Source organism: Acinonyx jubatus, chromosome C1, assembly GCF_027475565.1.
Source record: "Acinonyx jubatus isolate Ajub_Pintada_27869175 chromosome C1, VMU_Ajub_asm_v1.0, whole genome shotgun sequence".
NCBI classification, from domain to species: Eukaryota; Metazoa; Chordata; class Mammalia; order Carnivora; family Felidae; genus Acinonyx; species Acinonyx jubatus.
In genome coordinates this window covers 113,778,592-113,797,883 of record NC_069381.1, presented here as the reverse complement: position 1 = coordinate 113,797,883, position 19,292 = coordinate 113,778,592, and positions in this window count along the sequence as shown.

The window sequence follows — 19,292 nt, the reverse complement described above, 5'->3', positions numbered from 1 at the left end:
TATGCCACATCTAGCATATCTTTACTTACATGCATACATTAAAAATTGGGATTATTCTATATACAAAATTTTATGTACTGTTTTACTTCAGTTTTAAAAATTTTTAGGTCATACAATAATTTTCAATGGCATAGCATTTGATGATTGCATAATTTTATATACTAGCTGCACACCGTAATTTATTTATCCACTTCTATATTTTTGGACATTTATATTATTTTCTCATTTTTTGCTATTATAAATAATACTGAAATGACTATCATTGTACATAAATCTTAATGTGTATTTCTGATTATTTTCTGGGGATAAATCTGTGGAAGTGGGATTACGGAGTCAAAAGGAAGACTTTTTTTTGAAAGCTCTTGATATGTTGTAGACCTGTGACCCATAAGTGTAAAATATGCACTCCTTCCAGCCTTTCAGTCAGTGTATGTTTATTGAGTTGGATAATACAATGGGAACTCTTTCTAGATTTGGGGGAAAAAAAGACAGGTGGGGTATTATTCTCAGGTTTCTTATATTCCAGTTGGAAAACAGTAATACCATGTAGCAAAAATAAGATGATGCTAGACACTAGTGAGTCAGTTATATGAGGAAAAAATAAAGCAGGGGGTGGAAGATAATGAAAACATGTGTGACATGCTCAGAGAGCTCTTGGAGGAAGGAAGCAACTTCGAAAGACCCGAATGACAGCTGGAAGCTACCCAGGGAAAGAAATAATTGTCCACTCATGGCACTATCAAAAAAGGACCCATTAAGAAAAATCTGATGTTATAGGTGGTAGTGGGATCCTGTTATTATGTTTAATTTTTTCCTTTTCTTTTGTAGAACTTTCCTTTTCAGTGCTTATTGAGCACTTGCATTGCTTTCCTTGTGACTGTGCCATCATGTTATTTGTCGATTTATGTGTCTACATGAGTGTTAGTGGCTTCCCTGCTAATCTTTAAGCATTCTTCATATATTAAACGTAATAACTTCTCAAAAGCCAATGTTTGCTGGGGATATTTATTCCCAAATTTCATTTGCCCTCTACTTTCATTTGAAATATTTCTATGGAACTTTTCTTTCTCTTCAAATTTTTACATCGTCAGATCTGTTCATCTTTTCCTTTGTGATTTTCCATTTGCAACATGGCTTTCAAAATGACTTTCAAACGATCATTTTGTAATTTAGAAGCAAAAGCTCTCTTAGCCTGATAGAAGTTGAATTTGAACATCTATCTCTGGTCCCTAAAGCCTCTTTTCTTTCCATTGTACCACACTAGTTTAAACATGAGCTGACATATATAAATAAAGCTTGTGAGTTTAGTTTTTTAACTCGTCCTTTATAGCCAGCCAGCTAGCTAACGTATCGTTACTATCTAGAACAAAGAAATGCAAAGAAAAATAAATTCCAATGTCTGGATTGTGAGATCTGAGGCAGGGTGCTGTTTAATTAGTACACCCCAAAAAGTCAGGAGAACTCCAGTAGAAGGACGAGAGATATGGGTAGTCCTCAGAGCCCACAAAGGGTATCAAATTCCAAGTTCTAGGGTCAGGAGAGAAATAGAGTCAAAGACGTATCAAGTGGAAGGGCTGGAGCTGAAAACACACACAAAAATATGGTTTGGTGTTTGAGTTCCATTGAACCATAAGCTTTTGATGTTGGCTAGGATCAGGGACTTGGTGATATCTGTCTGTGTCAGGGCGGAAACAGCCCCTAGAGTGTCCTGCTGAGTCATTTTATTCAGAGGAATTAAAGAATATGTATGTGGCAATACAAAACAGCATAATATAAACACACACACATATCCACATACAATTTTATATATGAGTCCTCATTAGATTATCAATTGTCACGGACATTATTTCAAATGTCTTCATTTCCTCTCCTCTGGTATGCCCCACAGAAAGCAAGTGCATCAGAGAAAATGTATCCTTTCCTTGGACAGTAAGGACAGTTTGTTTGATTTAAACTTTTGTCCTGCTCTGATGGGAACGTGGAAGGTGTGAGGCTATTGACCTTTCTTCCCTGTACTTTTTAGTTACTTTGTATTTCATATTCTGCAGCCACACTTCAGCATCAGTTTATATCCAACTACGTCTCAAACTTCCAATCCTTACACTTCCTCCAGAATCTTCTCACAAATCCCTTTCCTGTGCTTGTAATTTATATGTACCCTCCAGGTTTTCACCTCGTGGAAGGTTAAAGAAAAAAGAGACACTTTTGTTTCTTCAGTATAAGGAGTTGAGCTCCCGACCGTTCTTTTGCCAGCGTGACAGTTGATGAGCGCTGGGGAGCCTGTATAAAACAACTCACAAAAGAATCAGGACTCTCCCTCGAATGTTGTATCTGATTCCTCTAATAATTTTTATCCAGGAAAAGGGACCATTGCCCCGGTCATTTGCACCAGCGACGCTACCATTATCATCAACATTAGCATCCCCCCATCATTCCCTTTGTGAATAATGACCTATAGCATGATCTGCTTTTTCTCTAAAGTCTGGAATAACATACCTGGAGCTCACACCTTAGGAGCAAAATACAAATGTCCCTGTTTTCTGATGTTCTTTGTTCACCGAGCTATAAAAGAAGAGGCAGGAATGAAGACACATGTAAGAGCATAAAAATAATTCTGGTTCATGAGATCTATCATTTAGAGGCAGGTTGAATAAATGGTATGACGTTTGGAGACTTGCAGCCCTGAATGAAGCCACAACTCTACAAATGAGTCACTCTGGCACTTTATCTGACCTCTCTGGGCTTCTGTCTCCTCCTCTATAAAAATACACAAAAGGTCTTTGTGAAATTGACTCATATTGTGCCAGTACCACTTCTAGAATGATGCCTGGCCTATGATAGGTGCTCAGTTAAAGAGTAAAAATGATAGCAAAACAATTTTAGATTTTCTGTTCAGCAAGTGAGCTCATAAGTAAAAGTACCTACTTTGATTTTTATGATAATTAGATTTTCCACTTTGAAATAATATGAAAACAAAATTCCCAGTGTTCTAGTATATGCTTCTTGTTCCTACCCATAATCCTTTTGAACAGCGAGAGAACAATATTCTCTAAGGATGGATCTGTGTTTTGACAACTGCACATTTGCTTGATGATATTTTCTGAAATAAGTAACTAGTAATACCTTCAGCTACGTTGCAAATACTCACTACAATGCCTTTTGTGTGTGTGTCGACATTTTTTCAAATGCAGAATAGTTTAGAAAATTACTCAATCATACCATGTGACCCTGTTTTACTAACTGTATCAGATCAAAAGTCCGTTTCAGCCTCTTTTCTGAGGCTGTAAATAAAATCCCCAGTTGGGTGGCGTATTTCCTATCAAGACAAAGAGGGAGCCCATTAGTGGAAGCAAGTTCATCTGGTAAGGCCTAAAGAGACCCACACCCCCATTTGGATTCTTTCTACCTGCACTGATATGAAAAAATATTAAACTTTAAAAAATCTCACTGTCCTCATTTGTCAAGGACAGATAATGACACTGATCTTCCCCATGCACAGGGTTATTATGAGGGCCACCTGGCATGATGGTGGGTCTCTGCTGTAACAAACAGACGCAAATGAAGTCCAGAAGCAGATTTTCTTACCAGACCTTGCTGCCCCCAAGGCTTTCGTTGCCTCAGGTTGCACAAGTCAAGGTGAAGGCCTGGAATTCAAACCATCAAGCGGAGGGAATGTCTAGGAACTAAAAAATGAAGAATGGGCTGGTCAAGGGTGAAAAACAGAGAAGAAACCAAGGAAAGAACTCCATAGTAAGAAAACAGATTCTGAAGAGAAAGATTTGAAGACTCTTGACTACAAATAAGCGTTGCTTAGCTAAAGTGCTCCCTGGAGCATAAGATTTCGAAGGACCTTTTGTGTGTAAACGACTAGAGCTGGATAGAAGTCGCTGAATTGTTTGCTATGGATCCAGTATCGACGCACCTCCCACCTCATCATGGGTTTCTCACCTCCATACACAATGTTGGCCCTTCAGAAGGGTGTAGGAGAGAAGGCACCTGCACCCATGAGTCTCCTTCTTTATACATGGAAGAATGCTGTTTGACTCTGGAGAAAGAATGTTCAGTAAAGCATTTGGGGAAAGTTACGAGCAAATAATAAAATATGCGCTTCATCGTTGAGGTAGATATGACTTGAGGTGTTCGTTGACATCCTATAAAGAAATATCCACCTTCAACTCTTCGGCTGTCATTGGGCTTTTTGGGAAAATAATTTAAATTTTCTAAACTTCCTCTCTAAATTGAAAATAAACGTACTGTATTAGGTTTCCCGTGTGTGTGTGTGTGTGTGTGTGTGTGTGCAAGACAGAGAGGGACAGAGAGACAAGAGACAGAGATATTTTAAAGAATTGGCTTACAAGATTACGAAAGTGGCAGAGTCTGAAATTCACAGGGCAAGCGGGCAGGCTGGACATTCATGTAAGCAGTGATGTTACCGTCTTGAGTCTGAAGTTTGCAGGGACAGCCAGCAGGCTGGAGACTCAGGCCAGATTTCCATGTTCATCTTGAGGCAACATTACTTTGGGAAACCTGTCTTTTCTCTGAAGGCCTCCAACTGGAGAAGACTCACTCACATCATGGAGAGTAATTTGTTCTACTTAAAGTCAACTGATTGAAAACATTCATCACATCCACAAATACCTTTGTAGAGACATCTAGACCAATGTTTGACCAAACAATTGGGCCCCTTAGCCAAGTGGACATGTACAGCTGACTATCACAGATCCATACTTCATGCAGTAAATATAACATACAGAACGTTTAGCAAGGGGGTTGACGCAATTTCCTTTGTCAGTATTTGGTTTGAGTAACTGGGGGAAGTGAGTTTACCAGAAATATATTTCAAGTACGTATAATGAGAGGAAAAAACTTTTCCAGTTGGCTAGGTAATGTATATATTATTACTTTATATCAAAGAAGTTTGTATGATTTGGTTCAATGAAGCCAGAGAAAACAGTATTATATATGGAAAGGGGTCCAGCATTTGTGTGTGTCAGACCCAAGTTTGAATCTAAGTTATGCTCTACTTTGGATAAACTGCTCTCATCCTCGATTTCCTTATCTGAAAAATGGATCTAATAATGTCGCTTCGTAGGGTTTTGGAAATACGTGAAACACCAGAACACGGAGTTTTTGCAACAAATACAGCCTAATGTATAAAGATTAGTATTATTATCTTCTCTATTCTCTGTTCTCAGTTTGCTGAGTAGAAGCACATCTTCCCATCTGAGGATAATATTATAAAATTCCGTAACTTTCTATTTATGATTATTAAACTCAGTCCAGGTGGATAGTTTATAAATCCAACCTCATACTGAACTTAAAGCTTTTGTCACCTTCATCATTGGCTACAACTGAGGGCGAAAAGGCTTTCCTTAGAGATGGGGTATGACCTGTTTTTTCACTTCTCCTTACTATCTCTCTTCTGGACTTCTAGTGAAGGGCTATAATAAGACAGCAATGGCCATAGGCAGCTGTGGGGGTGCTGACCTCATGCGGAACTGCCCATGGCCCTCCCCTGAGGTGTGGGGCATCTGCAGATATGGTAGCACGTATATGGAGTATATGGTTTTCCTGGAGAAGTATGTAAGGTGTCCCTGACCTGTCTCTCACTGAAGACCGCTTTTTTTCCCCTGAGGTATAATTGGCATAGAACATTATGTTGGTTTCAGGTTGGTTTCAGTCACAACATTGTGACTTCCTATTTATGTATTGCAAAATGATCACCACAATAAGTGTACTTACATCTTTTACCGTATGTAATCATTGAATTTTCTCTCTGTGATGAGAACTTTACAGATTTACTCTCAGCAACTTTCAAATATGCAATACAGTTTTATCAGTTGTAGTCCTCAATCTGTGGATTGCATCCTGTGATTTATTTTGTCACTGGAAGCTTGTACCTCTTGATTCCCTTCACGCATTTTGCCCACCCCGCACCCCTGACTCTAACAACTACCAACCCATTCTCTATAAGTTCTTTTTGTTTTTTTTTAGATTCCACATATAAGTGAGATCATATGACATTTGTCTTTCTCTGACTTATTTCACTTAGCATAATGCCTTCAAGGGTCATCCATATTGTCACCAAAAGCAAGATTCCAATCTTCTTTATGACTGAATAGCATTCCATTGTGTGTGTGTGTGTGTGTGTGTGTGTGTGTATTCATATACCACTTTTTCATTACCCAGTCATGCATGAATGGACACTTAGATTGTTTCCCTATCTTGGCTACGGCTATTATAAATAATGCTACAGTGAACATAGGGGTTCAGACACCTTTTTAAGGTGGTGTTTTCCTTTTCTTTAGATAAATATCCAAACGTAGAATTGCTGGATCATATGGTGATTCTATTTTTTAAGCTTATTTATTTATTTTGAGAGAGACAGAGACTGCATGAGTGGGGGAGAGGAAGAGAGAGAGGAAGAGAGAGAATCCCAAGCAGGCTCCACCCTGTCAGTGCAGAGCTCGACGTGGGGCTCAAACTCATGAAACCATGAGATCATGACCTGAGCCAAAACCAAGAGTCAGATGCTTAACCCACTGAGCTACCCAGGCGCCCCTGGTAATTCTATTTTTAATTCTTGGAGGAATCTCCATACTATTTTCCAAAGTGACTGCGCCAATTTCCATGCCCACCAACAGTGCATGATGGCTTTCTTCATCCACGTCCTTGCCAACACTTTTAGTTCTCTTTTTGGTAACATCCATTCTAACATCGATCAGGTGATCTCATCATAGTTTGCATTTGAATTTCCCTGGTATTAATGATGTCGAGCATATTTTCACATATCTGTTGACCATCTGTATGTCTTCTTTGGAAAAATGTCTACTCAGACCTTCTGCCAATTTTTAAGTGGATTTTTTTTTTTTTTTGGCTATTGAGTTGTATGAGTTCTTTCTATATTTTGTAAGTTGTCCCCTTATCTTATATAGGATTTGCAAAATTTTCTCCCACTCAGTTGGGTTTCCATTTTACTGATGATGTCTTTTGTTATGCAGAAGCTTTTCAGTTTGACATAGTCCCGCTAGAAGACTCCATTTAGAGAGGCATGTGTGTCTTTTCATTGGCTGCCCTCACCAATAATCCACACGTTCAACATTTTCTCTTCAGAAGGAGCCACTGGGACTACTGAGGTCCTCTTCCTTCTATGTCTTGTGGGGGCCTTGGGGATCTGGGTCAGGAGCAGCAAACTTTTGCCTATTGGTTGGGGCCACTCTTGTATATCTCTCATGTTGTTCAGATATCATCTTGCCTGGCAAAAATCAGATAGTCTTCTTTGTTTGCATTTCTGAGGGCACGCTCTTCAAGTTTTTCGAGAACTCTCTCACAATGCAGCGTTCTCAAAAAGCCTTAGAACAGCCCTGCTGTGAACATTATGTGGTGAGTGAAATGCCAATCTCTCTTTCTTGAAGACACACAAAATCTCTGAGGATGATTTGCTTAGGGCTTCACTGCCCACCATCTCTTGGTTTTGGGGTGTGGTGGTGAGGGGGATCCCAGGGCAAGGAGAGAGTAATGTCAGAGACATTACTTTATTTATTTATGAGTGCTTTATTCCTGAAGACTGAAAATGTTTTTGTTTTTGTTTTTGTTTTTTTAATGACTCTCTCTGTTTCTCCTCTGCCCCTACTCAGTCATCCATTCCATATCCTGGGTTGACAAACTATCCAGTGGTGATCATTCCAGAAATATTTCCATCTTGTCTTTGTATCTGGCTCCATTTCTTGATAGCTGTTTTCTGAATGCAGAATTATGGAACAACTAGAAAGATTTCACTCTGTGTTCTATTACCGTAGCTATTATTATCAGCAGCCAGAACAGTAGCTCATTTGTTCACATCAAACTGGTAGCCCTCTGTTTTTCTCCTTTATGACCATTGTGTAATATATAGCTTCTGAATGGTGGCATATTGGAGCATAAATACTGTAACTTTCTCCTACATAGATTTCCAATAGGGACTCCTCTACAGTCATTTTATGGTTTTAAAAATAGCTCCATACTTACTTCAAGATCTTGTTTCCTGTTTCAGAGAGAATTGTTCGTCTTCCTCAGGCTGAGAAAAATAACATTCAGGAAACAGAACTACAACACATTCCCCAGGGCTTGCTTTCTATAGGGTGACCACTGGGGAGGCCAACTAAAGGCATTTCATGAGGGTTGTGTCATTTTTCTGCAAATCCTGCCCACATCTTCCTTTAGACTCCACCTTTCAGTATATGCTGTCCAATTCCCAGTTCAAGTAATTATCTTACATTAAAACTAAGAACCAACAAAAACCTCTGGAAGCCAGAAGAATTCCATTCTCATGAATTAAAATATCATGCTGTACTGCCCTGGGGGTGCTGTTTTAATCATGGCCCATGCTATTTGGGCTTAAACACAACTGTAGGTATCTCTTAATTAGTACCTGGCAAGAGCTAGCAGTGAAATCTTTTGACTAGGCCTGTGGTAAGTAAACTAAATTGTATCTATCTGAGGCCAAACAGAACATGAGGCTGCCCTTGGCGGGGTCAGAATCACCCCTGTCCTTCAACGCAACAATTCTATTAAACTGGGAACAAAAAAACTAGAGTTTCAAATTAATCTAAACTGAATGCCTCTTCACTTATATATAAGATGTCCTCTCTTCAACCTTCCCATGGCTAACTCCAAAGCAAAACCGGACTTGTCCAGAAGAATTAAGGAGAAATATAGAGCTTACTGAAGATTCTATAAGGGAGATACATATGATGAGCTCCCAGGGCCCAGGCCTGAGCTTGTAGCAAAATCATTCTCCAAATCCCATTTTCTTAGTCTCCGTTTTTTCTCTCTCCTTTCTTGTGTTCAGATTTCTTGGCTCTTTACCACTTATCTGACGTCTCTTTCTCTTCACTTTGTCCCACAGGCTTCTCAGTTTCTCTGCTGGAGCCATTTCATTCTGCCCCAGCTTCTTTATTTTGTGTTCTGCATCTGTTTCTTAAAACTGTTTTCAAGGGCTTCAAATGCTTTGTTTTTTGATGATTTTGTTTGTTCTCACTAAAGGAAAAGACGGTTTGGTTGCTAGGAGTCTCCTTTTTATGAAGGCAACAGGTTATGACAAATGACAGATAATGTCTTCCTTTTCCATGCTAATATTCAAAGGAAGGAATTTATTATGTCTCCGCAATGCAAGATAACACAATCTATAATTTACCATTTATTTGAGTTATGTGGCAAAAACCAATATTAAATGGCACCCTATTTCCTATTAATTCCATTGATATTTTAGTCCTTTGTGGACTGATACCTCCAGCAGATGCCCAGATGCCCAGTCCACTCATATGTGGCTGGGTGACCCCGACCCTGAACTCTACCAAACCTACTCATCCACACAAATAATACCAAGAGTGGATAAAACTGATCTTTAAGCAATACGGAATTAAAAAAATATTTTAATAAAATATACATAACAACATTTACAATTTTAAACATTTCTTAGTATAGTTCAATGGTGTTAGACACATCACAATGTTGTGAAACCGTCACTGCCACCCATGTCCACAGATCTTTTCACCTTGCAAAACAGAAGCTCTATACACATGAAACAATAACCTCTCATCTCCCCCTCTTCCTGCCCTGACAAAGATCATTCCACTTTCTGTCTCCATGAGCCTGACTCGTCTTAAGTACCTCGGAAGTGTGGAATCATACAGGATTCATTCTTTTGTGACTGGCTTATTTCACTAAGCATAATGTCCTCGAGGTTCATGCATGTTATAGCATGCGACAGAATTTCCTTCCTTTCTAATCCTGGATACTCTTCCACTGCATGTACACACCATATTGTGCTTATCCATTCACCCACCCATGGGTCACTTGGGTTGCCTCCATGTTTTAACTCATGGATAAAGCTGCTATAAATGTGGGTGCATGAATAACTTTTCGAGGCCTTGCTGTCATTTCTTTGGGAGATATCCCGGAAGTGGAATTGCTGGGCGAGATGGTAATTCTAGTTTTAACTTTTTGAGGAATTACCATACCATTTTCTATAATGGATGGACTGTTGTGCATTCCCACCAAGAATGAGCAAAGGTTCTAATTCCTCCAGATTCTCTTTTTTGTTTCTTTTCTTCTATAGTAGCTATCCTAATGAGTATGAGGTGGCATCTTGTAGCTTTGATTTGCATTTTACTTAGGATTTGTGGTATTGAGCATTTTTTCATCTTCTTATTGGACATTTGTGTATGTTCTTTGGAGAAATATCTATTCAAGTCCTTTAACCATTTTTAAATCATATTGTATGTTTTCTGTTGTCTAGTTTTAGGACTTCTCTATATACTCTGGATATATATTAGATATATAATTTTATTTTATTTTATTATTTTATTTATTTTAATTTTTTAAACATTTATTTATTTTTGAGACAGAGAGAGACAGAGCATGAACAGGGGAGGAGCAGAGAGAGAGGGAGACACAGAATCTGAAACAGGCTCCAGGCTCTGAGCTGTCAGCACAGAGCCCGACGTGGGGCTCGAACTCACGGACCGTGAGATCATGACGTGAGCTGAAGTCAGACACTTAACCGACCAAGCCACCCAGGCGCCCCATATAATTTTAAACTATTTTCTCCCATTCTGCAGGTTACCTTTTATTCTATTATTAATATTTGTGGTGCACAAAATTGTTAAATTTTTCATGAAGTCCACTTTGTCTATTTTTTTTGTTGTTGTTTTGTTTTGTTACCTGTGCTTTTGGTGTCAGATGTAAATATTCATTGCCAAATCCAATGTCATGAAGTTTTTATCTATGCTTAAAAAAATGTTTTATGGTTTTAGATCTTACTTCCATTTTGAATTAAGTTTTTCTGGTATGGTGTTAGGTAAGAAAACTATTTCATGTATTTTTGTTTTGTTTTTGTTTGTTTTTTTTTTCATGTGGATATCCAGTTTTCCTTGAACCATTTGTTGAAAACACTTCTCTTTCCTCATTGGCTCATGTTGGAATCCTTGTCAAAAGTCATTTGACTATATATGTGAAGGTTTATTTCTGGGCTCTCTATTCTATTCCTTTAGTTTATATGTCCATCTTTTGTCAGTATTACATTGTTTTGATTACTGTAGCTTTATAGAAAATATTGAAATTAGAAAGTCCTACAGGTTTGTTATTTTGCAAGATTGTTCCAGCTATTTGGGGTCCCTTGAGATTCCAGATGAGTTTCAGAATGGGTTTTACTATTTATGCAAACAACATCATTGAGATTTTAATAGGGATTTCATTGAATCTGTAGACTGCTTTGGGTTGTATGAGCATCTCAACAATATTAAATCTTACAATTCATTAATCTGGGATGCTTTTCCCTTTACTTGTGTATTTTTTTCATTTCCTTCAGCAAAATTTTAAGTTTTCATTACACTGTCCTTTTATCTAACTTGGGTAATTTAATTACTAAGCATTTTATTCTTTTTGATGCTATTCAAAAGGGTATATTTTTGTAATTTCCTTTTAATGTTGTTCAATTTTTGTATATACCAGTGCAACTGATTTTTATGTGTTGAGTGTCTATCCTGCTATTTTGCTGAATTTGAGAAGGAATGTTATTAGTTCTTCTTTGAATATTTGGTTACATTCATCAGTGAAGTCATTGGGTTCAGAGTTTTTCTTTATTAGAATAGTTTTGATTACTGATTGAGACTTACGAGTAATTATAAGACTACTCAGATTTTCTATTTCTTCATAATTTAGTCTTGGTAGATTTTGTGTTTTATGACCTTATCCATTGTATATGTTATCCAGTTTGTTGGTGTATAATTACTATGGTACTATTTATAATTTTTTTTTATTTCTATAGAATTGGTAGTAAGGTCCCCACTGTCATTTTTTATTTTAGTAATTTAAGTCTTCTTTTTTTCCAAATCCATTTATCTAAAGGTTTATCATTAAAATTTTTTATTTTATGAAACAACTTTTGGTTTCATATGTTTTCTCTGTCTCTTTGCTTTTCTAGTCTCTATTTTATTTATGTCTGCTCTGATTTTTATTACTTCCTTCTGCCACTTTTGGGTTTAGTTCGTTCTTCTTTCTTCCAGTTCCTTAAATTGTAAAGTTAGATTATAATCTGAAATCTTTTTTGTTTTTTAATGTCAGCCTTTATATCTGTAAGTATGTGCCTTAGCACCATTTTTGCTGGGTCTCATAAATTTTGGTATGCTGTATTTTCATTTATCAATAAGTGTTTTCTAGTTTCCCTTATGTTTTTTTGATTCACTAGCTTTTTAAGAGTGTGTTGTTTAATTTCCATAAGTATGTGTATTTTCCAGTTTTCCCTGTTATTGATTTCTAACTTCATACCATTGTGATCAGAGAAAACACTTTGTATGGTATCTATCTTTTAAAATATACTGAGACTTAATTTATAGTCTTACATATGGTCTGTTCTGGTAAATGTCTCATTTGCACTTCAGAAATATGTGTGTGTGTGCTTTTGGGTGTTCTATATGTGTCTATTATATCTAGTTGGTTTATCATGCTGTTTAGTCCTCTGTTTACTTAGCAACCTTCTGTCTGGTTGTTCTATATCCATTATGGAGTATGGAGTAGGGGAGTCTCCAACTATTATCTCTCCTTGCTTCATATATTTGGATGTTATGTCATTAGGTGCATATTTATAATTGTTGTATCTTCTTGCTGTATTGAACTTTTGTTAATATATAATTCCTTTTTATCTCTTGTAACTTTTTTTGATTTAAAGTCTATTTTGTTTAATATTAACATAGCCATCCTTGCTTTTTATTGTTTATTGCTTGCATGGGATATGTTTTTATGTCCTTTAAATTTCAAGCTACGTGTGTCATTCAATCTGAAATTATTCTCTTATAGATACTATATAGTTCAGTCATGTGGTTTTACCCATTCTGCCAGTCTCTGTCTTTTAACTGGAGATTTTAGTCTGTAAACTATTTACCGTAATACTGACGAGTTATTTGCTTTTGTTGTTTTTTAAAATTTTTCTATATGCTTTATAGCTTTTTGTATCTCATTTCTTGTCTTCTTTGTAGTTAGTTGATTATTTTGTAGTGAACTATTTGATTTCCTTTCTCATTTCCTTTTGTGTATATTCTATAGCCATTTTCTTTTTGGTAACCATGGGAATTACATTTAACATCCTAATGTTATAACACTCTAATTTGAATTTATTCAATAGTGTACAAAAATTCCGCCATTTGGAGTTTCATCCTCATTCATTTTGGTTGCTGATGTCACAAATGTATATCTCTATACATTCTATGCCCCCAAATCTAAGCTGATAATTCTTTTAAATGCATTAGTCTCTTACATTATGCAGGGCCCAAGACTTAGACTTAAAGCTAAAGTTATAATAATACTATCTCTCAGATTAATGATTTTTTAAAAAATATAGTCTTTTCTTATTTCATGTAGAAACCAAAAAGTGTGTGTTTATAAACTGTTACAGTAATACTAGCTTTTATAATTGTCCATATATATACCTTTACTTTTTTCTTCCATATGGCTTCAATTTAATATTTAGTAGTGTTTCATTTCACTTTTGAGGACTCACTTGACCATCTCTTGGAGGGAAGATCTAGTGGTAACTAATTCATTCAGCTTTTGTTTTTCTGGGAACATCCTGATTTCTCCCTCATTTTGAAGGACAGTTATGCTGGATATAGGATTTGTTGCTGAAAGCTTTTTTTTTTTCCTTTTAGCTTTGAATACCTGTTTTTAATGTTCATTTTATTTTTGAGAGAGAGAGACAACAGACAGACACGAGTGGGGAAGGGGCAGAGAGAGAGAGGGTGAGAGAGAATCCCAAGCAGGCTCTGAGCTGTCAGCCCAGGGACCCATGTGGGACCTGAACTCATGAACTGCGAGATCATGACCTGAACCAAAGTCAGATGCTTAGCCAACTAAGCCATGCAGGCACCCCTAGCTTTGAATATCTTAATTCACTGCCTTGTGGTCTCCAACATTTATGAGGAGAAATGTGAAGACAAAAATCTCCTTTTTTCTTTTTAAGAATCCCTTGTGTGTGATGATTCACTTCTCCTTTGTTGCTTTCCAGACCCTCTCTTTGTCTTTGTCTTTTGAAAGGTTAATTATAACGTGTCTTTGTATGGGTCTTTTAGAGTTTATCCTACTTGGAATTTGTTGGCCTTCTTGGATATTTATACGCATGTCTTTCATCACATTTAGGATGTTTCCAGCCATTATTTCTTAAAATATTCTTTCTTCCCTTTTCTCTCTCTCTTCTCCCTCTGGGACTCTCACAGTGCAAATGTGCCATTTGATTGTGTTCCATAGGTTTCTTAGGCTTTGTTCATTTTTCTCAATCTTTTTTACCCTTTCTGTTTCTACTTGAAAATTTCCATTGACCTGTCCTCAAGCTTGCTGATTCTTCTCCCTGCTCCAATCTGCCTTTGAATTCTTCTAGTAAATTTTTCATTTGTGTTATTTCAGTTTTCAGTTCCAAAATTCCTTTATGGTTTCTTTTTGGGTTTCCATGTCTTTACCAACACTTCCATTTTATTCATATGTTATTTTCTCAACTTTATCAACTTTTTCCTTTAGTTCTTTGAGCATCTTTAACGTGCTTTTGTTTTTGTCTAGTATATCTCTCTTATGGTCTTTCTTGGGGAAAGTTTCTTTTGATTATACTTTTCTTCTTAGCATGGGTTGTACTTTCTTGTTTCTTCATATGCCTCATGTTTGTTGTTGTTGTTGAAAAGTAGATACTTAATTTAATAATGTGGTGACTCTGGAAGTCAGATTTCCCCTCTTCCCCAGAGTTTGTTGCTCTTTGCTATTGTTTTGATTAATTAATTAATTAATTAATTGTCTTAGGCTGTCTCTGTGCCAAGAGTCAGCCTGATGCGTAAACTTAAGGTCATCTCAGATCATTACTGGGCCTTTCTTGGGTATGCACAGCCACTTTCTATTTCCCCCATCTACATGGTTATTTTTTAATGCACATTTTTAAGTCTAAGTCTTTTTCCGCAAGAAGGGAAAAAAAGAGAATAATAAAAATGGGTAAAAAGTGTGCCAACTCATTAAATCCATGTCTGCACCTCTGTGATCAGAAGCAGCAATCAGCAATGAGAACATAGATGCCCAATATTTGGAGGACACAGTCCTTTTCACCCACGCTTACTTCTGTTTCAGGAAAACATGCATGGCTGCCTGCCGTATGGCTGGGGTGGGCAATGGGTGGTTGCTAATGTGCTAAGAGCTGAAATTGTTAACCAGAGTTTATTGTCTCAGCCTTTCCCTTACAAATGCAAGCCTCCAAAACACCAGAGTTCCAAAATGGCTACATCAGAAAGATTGTGCCATTGCAGTTGTTATCTGGGTCGGGAGACAGATTCCTGATGTTTCCTACTCTGCTGTCTTTCCAGAACTCCGAACACTACAGAATTTTTAGAACAATTTGCAAAATGATCTTCATTTGGGCCTTGTTCTTTTCCACATTTATTTGATTCTTAGTCTTGATTTTATACCATTTAATTCTTAAAGTTCTACTCAGATTTTATGAAATAATTTGGACTTCTTGTTTGGCCCCCAACAATCCCTTAAGACATTCACTATAGAACAGTAGTGAAGTCCACAAGGCCAGGAATCCTGGATTGGAATCATAGGTCAGCCATTTGCTGGCTTTGAGATCTTGACAGATTCATCTGATATCTCAGAGTTTTATTCTTCTCATCAATGAAAATTGGTTTGGCTTAGAGAGATTTGTTGTGAAGATTAAATTGTAAAATCAGTTAAATTGCCTTAGCACAGGGTAAGAAACATGGTAAACTTAAATGCCTGCTAGTCTTAATTATTATTTTATCAGTTCTATTATTTTAATTACAATATCTGACTATTTTCATTTTCAGCCAACACCTTAACCTTTTCCCACACTGTCAGGCCCTTACATCAGCCCTGCTGGAAACCTGTGCGAGGGCTCACCTCCTTCCCTGGTGATGTGCACACTCAGCAGTTACCTCCTCACATATGATCAAATGACAACTATCCGTTAGGGTCCCATGATCAGAAAGTTCTCTTCAAGTGCATTTTACATTAAATATTGAAGACCTTATCATTTTTAAACCACTTCTGCATGTGTACATATGTTTTATGCTTTCTCATTTAATATATGCAAACCATTTAAGGTAAGATTTTTAAAAATTATATAGATGAACTAAATTTCAATAGCACTAAATAACCTATGTGGACTAAGCATTTGAACCAATTCTTGGTAGCTCTGTAGACTAGTGCTTTATAGTATGTCATAAAGTATAATGAGTGAGACCCGAGGCCCAGGGAGGGGAGGCAGAGGCTGTGATATGCTCCTTTGAAAAGCCCTGAGAAGGAGCTGTGGACAACTGAACACCTTGGCTGAAGGCCAGGTCTTCTTGTAGAAAATGGAGGATTTCTTAGGGAGATGGGCATTTCATAAAATCTCAGACAGTAACAATATATGCAAATAATACAAAGCAGTTCTTAAGGGTATAGGCTAAATGGAGGGGAGTTCTAGATTAATCTATTGTGTATTATTTGGTTTGATCTTCAAACACCATTTAGAATCTCAAAAACTCAGTGCCATGCCTGTATAACTAGGTTATTAGTAGAACCTATCACATAAGAATATTTTGAGAGTCAAGTGAGTTAATGCATATAAATCATTTAGTACAGAATATGATACACAGTAAACACCAAAGCTATTATCACTTAGCTCCTGTTAATTCAACATACAAATACTAAATGTATAATAATATGTTGAGAGTTCTGGTATTTGACTGTCATTGTTATTTTGAAATTAACAGTTTTAAGAGTAAATATTTTATATTTTTATTTTATTAAATATTAATGGTTTTGTCTTAAGGGTATTCTAGAAATCTTTTTTTCTCTTTCTGATTGGAAAGTATTTGCTTATCTCATGATGTGAATCTATTAATTTGAGCCCTATTTCCAGAAAATGAGCATCTTTGGGTAATACGGTATTTGAAATTCCTGTTCCATCTATGTGTATACACGTGTAATTTCTAAATAAATAGCTTTTGCTTATTCTCACTGGTGTGTGTGAGGTTGCTAGGGCTGCTGTAATAAAGTGCTGTAAACTGAGTGGCTTAAACAATGGGAGCTGTTGCCTCATAGTTCTGGAGTCTAGAAGTTGGAGACCAAGGTATTGACATTGCCATGTTCTTTTTTGTGGGCCTATGGAAGGATCTGTTCTTGACTTCCTTCCATGCTCTCTGGTGGTTTGCTGGCAATCTTTGGTCTTCCTCAACTTGTAGGCATATCACTGTGATCTTTCTCTTCATGCTCACACAGCATTCTCTCATGTGCACGGCTATGTCTACAATTCTCCTTTTTATAGAGACACTGGTCATATTGAAGTAGGGACCCATCCTGCACTGGTATGATTTCATCTTAACTAATTATATCTAAAATAACCCTATTTCCAAATAAGTCCATATTCTGTAGTAATTGGCATTTAGAACTTCAATATATGAATTTGGGGGATAAAATCCAACCCATACAGGTGGTTTTCTTTATTTCATATATTGCCATATGTGCATGCACACACATACACACACACACATTCATATCCTTACCATCACATTGCAGTCTACTAGACTAAATTCCCTAAAAGTGATGCTTTGCCTTATTCAGGAATGACTACAATTCCAGCCCACCGGTGCCTAGTGGTTTATCTAGCAGATAGTTCCAATGCAGTGAATATTGTTGTGAATACACAAAAATCTAGAGAGGATAGGAGGTATGAAGAACAGATATGAATAGGTCCAAGCATGATAGAGAAATATGTGGAGAATAAATAATTGTACCTGTGTAGTTTGGGCAATTGTAGCTACGGGTGACAGTGTTGCTGCACTTATTTGTGACCGGTAGGGTGGGTCCTAAACACACACACATAGAACATAAGAAAGTTGTCAGGGAGGATCCCTATGCCCCACACCCCCTGTCTCTTCTGTTCTGTGTTAAGTCCATACTGGATGGAAGGATACAAAGCAGCCTTATGACTATTACCTAGTTAGATTTAGTCCAGTTTGGAACCAACTGATGATCAGGTCAGCTACTTGGTGGTGTACCTGGAGAAGCCTCTCTCTCTGAACTGCTCATTCAACATATGTGTGTCATTTCATCCTCCCTGACAAACATAACTGCCGCTGTGGGCTTGGTTTAGGCTTTCACTCTCATTTTGTATTTGGGAACGGTGTTCTATCAGGAATTCTTAACCCTCTCTTTATAAAGTCAAAGATTTATTTACCAGAGATTTTCAAGGAACTCCTTTCTCAAGTAAGTCATATTTGCAATGTTGTAGCACACCTACTTGGGCCAGTTATATTTAACAGTTTGTGCCTTTGTTTTCTGAGATTTAAAATGTCAGGAGTTGGCTGTGCAAACTTGGCATTATTCTGGTTCAACATTTCCATGAGCTTAGGGCAATCACTACAACAAATGCACCTTGCAACTCAAGCCAAGAATTTACCACGTCTTTCATTGACAAACTTTACACTTGCATCACTATTTTAAATGATCAAGTATTTTCAATACTTACTGTTTTAAAGTTTTTTAATGTTTATTCATTTTTTTAATGTTTATTTATTTTTGAGAGAGAGAGAGAGCAGAGGAGGGGCAGATAGAGAGGGAGACACAGAATCCGAAGCAGGCTCCAGGCTCCAAGCTATCAGCACAGAGCCTGATGCGGGGCTTGAACTCACGAATTGCGAGATCATGACCTGAGCTGAAGCTGGATGCTTAACCGACTGAGCCACCCAAGTGCCCCTGTTTATTCATTTTTTGGGGGAGAGAGAGAGAGAGAGGGAGAGAGAGAGGGAGAACATGAGTGGGGGAGGGGCAGAAAGAATCGGAAGCAGATTCTAGACTCTAAGCTGTCAGCACAGAGCCTGACGTGGGGCTCAAACCCAAGAACTGTGAGATCATGACCTGAGCTGCAGTCGGGTGCTTAACTGACGGAGCCACCCAAGCGCCCCAGTACTTAGTGTTTTAATCAACTCTCATGCAGCTCTATAAAGAACTACGAAAAGGAAGATAAATACAATAACAACTGAATATCTTCACTGTATTCTGGTCATTTGGTATGTCTTTTGGTATATATTATCTTATTTATCCATTAAAACAACTGGGCAAAATAAGTGCTGTTTGACCTCAGTTACTAGAGCAAGAAACTGAGTGTCAGGACAAACTAATGACCCACGGCAGATATGGGATTAAAATCTACAACTAAAAGCCATTTAAGCTTCTTGTGTTATGTCATGCTTAGGAGTCTTTTTGTTCTGAGTTTGGAT